Here is a 5,000-nt window from a genome sequence, read left to right as displayed (position 1 = left end):
CGCGCAGCTGCGCCGCCTGCCGCCTCCGTCGGCCGGCGCGCCTGCCACTGGCCGCCCCCACCAGCCGGCTGTAGCGCGTGCGCCCACGCACCGCGCGGCCAGCACGCCGGGAGGCCCCCCCTCACCGGCCGGGGACGGTCCCACCCAGCCACCGCCGCGTATCGCTTCACACCCACATGCCATTCACGTTCGTGGGCATGGTGGGTATCGCTGAAACAACCGGTTGGTAGCTCAACCGATCGTCGCCATCACTGATTCACCTCTAGCGAGAACAACCGCACCACAACGGTTTACCAGTTGTTCATTTGCGTAACGTCACCAGCAAACGTAGACGTCCATCGCCATTTGCAAATTCAACGATTGTTGCATGCCTGTGTCAGGTGTCACGACACACTATGTCTGCCCACATACACGCAACAACATGTGCACGCTTCGCGAACACGTGGAAGGTGGCCCCCGTACGTATGCGATGTCCATTGCGCGAACGACTGTCAACCGGCCTCTGTCGCATGTCGCAGATGTGGAACGCAGTGCACCATGCTGTCACGGTGTGTGAGAAGAGACGACTACGTCTGACAACACGCGCCACTACATCAACAGACGGCTCATGCTGATCGCCATCCAGGGCATACCACACTGCAATCCGGCTCTTATAGGGAGACGACACATAGCTGAGTGCACAACAGTTGGACCGCATGGTTCGCCGTTGTTGGCGCAGTCGTTGTACGGTCACATGTACCACGATGTATCATTCAGTACATGAGGACCAATGTGCAGTACAGTGTGTGATTTGGACGTACAACATCAGCGGACAGTTGACACAGGCCGTACCACAGCGTAGGCTAAGTGCTTCGCCATGCGAATGCCAATGAACAACTGCGAAGGGCATTGAGCATGTACGTCCTGCTGCCATCCACATTACAGTGTATCGCTGCAAGGTGTTTAACATGAAGCGATACACTGGGGACCAGGCAGTGCGAGTAGCAAACTATATTGCGGGGGTTGCAGTTAGGCAACACTACACTAATTTAACGCGTCGTATGACAATTACAGAGCGGGTTAAGGCCCAACGTGTGTTGGGTTAAGGCCCAACGTGTGTTGGGTTAAGGCCCAACGTGTGTTGGGTTAAGGCCCAACGTGTGTTGGGTTAAGGCCCAACGTGTGTTGGGTTAAGGCCCAACGTGTGTTGGGTTAAGGCCCAACGTGTGTTGGGTTAAGGCCCAACGTGTGTTGGGTTAAGGCCCAACGTGTGTTGGGTTAAGGCCCAACGTGTGTTGGGTTAAGGCCCAACGTGTGTTGGGTTAAGGCCCAACGTGGGTTGGGTTAAGGCGCAACGTGGGTTGGGTTAAGGCCCAACGTGGGTTGGGTTAAGGCGCAACGTGGGTTGGGTTAAGGCGCAACGTGGGTTGGGTTAAGGCGCAACGTGGGTTAGGTTAAGGCGCAACGTGGGTTAGGTTAAGGCGCAACGTAGGTTAGGTTAAGGCGCAATATAGGTTAGGTTAAGGCGCAATATAGGTTAGGTTAAGGCGCAATATAGGTTAGGTTAAGGCGCAATATAGGTTAGGTTAAGGCGCAATATAGGTTAGGTTAAGGCGCAACGTAGGTTAGGTTAAGGCGCAACATAGGTTAGGTTAAGGCGCAACATAGGTTAGGTTAAGGCGCAACATGGGTTAGGTTAAGGCGCAATATAGGTTAGGTTAAGGCACAATATGGGTTAGGTTAAGGCACAATATGGGTTAGGTTAAGGCACAATATGGGTTAGGTTAAGGCACAATATGGGTTAGGTTAAGGCACAATATGGGTTAGGTTAAGGCACAATATGGGTTAGGTTAAGGCACAATATGGGTTAGGTTAAGGCACAATATGGGTTAGGTTAAGGCACAATATGGGTTAGGTTAAGGCACAATATGGGTTAGGTTAAGGCACAATATGGGTTAGGTTAAGGCACAATATGGGTTAGGTTAAGGCACAATATGGGTTAGGTTAAGGCACAATATGGGTTAGGTTAAGGCACAATATGGGTTAGGTTAAGGCACAATATGGGTTAGGTTAAGGCACAATATGGGTTAGGTTAAGGCACAATATGGGTTAGGTTAAGGCACAATATGGGTTAGGTTAAGGCACAATATGGGTTAGGTTAAGGCACAATATGGGTTAGGTTAAGGCACAATATGGGTTAGGTTAAGGCACAATATGGGTTAGGTTAAGGCACAATATGGGTTAGGTTAAGGCACAATATGGGTTAGGTTAAGGCACAATATGGGTTAGGTTAAGGCACAATATGGGTTAGGTTAAGGCACAATATGGGTTAGGTTAAGGCACAATATGGGTTAGGTTAAGGCACTATATGGGTTAGGTTGAGGCACAATGTGGGTTAGGTTAAGGCACAACGTGGGTTAGGTTAAGGCACAACGTGGGTTAGGTTAAGGCACAACGTGGGTTAGGTTAAGGCACAACGTGGGTTAGGTTAAGGCACAACGTGGGTTAGGTTAAGGCACAACGTGGGTTAGGTTAAGGCACAACGTGGGTTAGGTTAAGGCACAACGTGGGTTAGGTTAAGGCACAATACGGGTTAGGTTAAGGCACAATACGGGTTAGGTTAAGGCACAATACGGGTTAGGTTAAGGCACAATACGGGTTAGGTTAAGGCACAATACGGGTTAGGTTAAGGCACAATACGGGTTAGGTTAAGGCACAATACGGGTTAGGTTAAGGCACAATACGGGTTAGGTTAAGGCACAATACGGGTTAGGTTAAGGCACAATACGGGTTAGGTTAAGGCACAATACGGGTTAGGTTAAGGCACAATACGGGTTAGGTTAAGGCACAATACGGGTTAGGTTAAGGCACAATACGGGTTAGGTTAAGGTACAATACGGGTTAGGTTAAGGCACAATACGGGTTAGGTTAAGGCACAATACGGGTTAGGTTAAGGCACAATATGGGTTAGGTTAAGGCACAATATGGGTTAGGTTAAGGCACAATATGGGTTAGGTTAAGGCACAATATGGGTTAGGTTAAGGCACAATATGGGTTAGGTTAAGGCACAATATGGGTTAGGTTAAGGCACAATATGGGTTAGGTTAAGGCACAATATGGGTTAGGTTAAGGCACAATATGGGTTAGGTTAAGGCACAATATGGGTTAGGTTAAGGCACAATATGGGTTAGGTTAAGGCACAATATGGGTTAGGTTAAGGCACAATATGGGTTAGGTTAAGGCACAATATGGGTTAGGTTAAGGCACAATATGGGTTAGGTTAAGGCACAATATGGGTTAGGTTAAGGCACAACGTGGGTTAGGTTAAGGCACAACGTGGGTTAGGTTAAGGCACAACGTGGGTTAGGTTAAGGCACAACGTGGGTTAGGTTAAGGCACAACGTGGGTTAGGTTAAGGCACAACGTGGGTTAGGTTAAGGCACAACGTGGGTTAGGTTAAGGCACAACGTGGGTTAGGTTAAGGCACAACGTGGGTTAGGTTAAGGCACAATACGGGTTAGGTTAAGGCACAATACGGGTTAGGTTAAGGCACAATACGGGTTAGGTTAAGGCACAATACGGGTTAGGTTAAGGCACAATACGGGTTAGGTTAAGGCACAATACGGGTTAGGTTAAGGCACAATACGGGTTAGGTTAAGGCACAATACGGGTTAGGTTAAGGCACAATACGGGTTAGGTTAAGGCACAATACGGGTTAGGTTAAGGCACAACGTGGGTTAGGTTAAGGCACAACGTGGGTTAGGTTAAGGCACAACGTGGGTTAGGTTAAGGCACAACGTGGGTTAGGTTAAGGCACAACGTGGGTTAGGTTAAGGCACAACGTGGGTTAGGTTAAGGCACAACGTGGGTTAGGTTAAGGCACAATACGGGTTAGGTTAAGGCACAATACGGGTTAGGTTAAGGCACAATACGGGTTAGGTTAAGGCACAATACGGGTTAGGTTAAGGCACAATACGGGTTAGGTTAAGGGACAATACGGGTTAGGTTAAGGCACAATACGGGTTAGGTTAAGGCACAATACGGGTTAGGTTAAGGCACAATACGGGTTAGGTTAAGGTACACATTGTTGTAAGGAAAGGTGTTTTGGGGGGGGGGGGGGGCCGGTTTGTTGATTGTGATTATCGTAAGTAAATGACTGCGGCATCATCTGATTTGCCACGTCAGGGTGCACCTTTGGCTCATAACAGGCGGCGCTCTGATTCCATGCTTGTGGCAGACCTGTGTCTTTCATTCCTGCCATTGTTTGTGTGCTGTGACAGGAGGCAGTATTGTGATGTTGGGTGTACCCCTGTGTAGGACATGTGTGGGTGTTGGTGGCTTAGCTGAGCAATGGTGGTTGTCGGAAGGGTGGGATATTCTGTTTTGTGAGTGGACCTCCCGGTCTGGTTATGATAGTGTGGATAGTCTAATGTGGCGGAGAGGATGCACTGGGTGTTGTTCCATGCTGGTGCTTACATATTGTCTCTGTGCCTGTTACAGGCAGAGAGTAGTGCGTGATAAGAGTGTCTGGCTGACGTGTGGTTGTGATTGTGAGCAGAGTCTTTCAGCATGTATACGGACAGTTGTATACATTATCTGTATTTTGATGGCTCTATCTATTACTAATCAGCGCCGTGTATACGTTTCATCCGGTTCCAGTCGAAACTGTTGTATCTCTGTACATTAGTGACACGGCGAGGCCGCCATGTAGTTACTCGTCTCGGCAGCTTCCACCGGTGTATGGCAAATGATTATAAGGAATCAGTCTAGTCGTCAATACCGATAGTGTGACGTCACATGTCTGGGGTGGGGGACGCTGCGCCCTTCCGGTGGGTCATGGCCTAGAAAGACTCTTCCCACGCAGGGGGGCTTGGACTGTCATTGACTCTTCCGAGTAATATACTTGCCGTACGTTTTTGCGACTGCGAGTGCAACGCTCACCGGTACCGACATGGATGGAGCGCCTCCTAGCTGACCGCTGAGCATCTGCATTCGTACAGAGAGCAACGCGATCGCGTCTG

Source organism: Schistocerca americana, unplaced genomic scaffold (assembly GCF_021461395.2).
Source record: "Schistocerca americana isolate TAMUIC-IGC-003095 unplaced genomic scaffold, iqSchAmer2.1 HiC_scaffold_124, whole genome shotgun sequence".
In the NCBI taxonomy this organism is placed as follows: domain Eukaryota; kingdom Metazoa; phylum Arthropoda; class Insecta; order Orthoptera; family Acrididae; genus Schistocerca; species Schistocerca americana.
Note: the sequence above shows the minus strand (reverse complement) of the source record.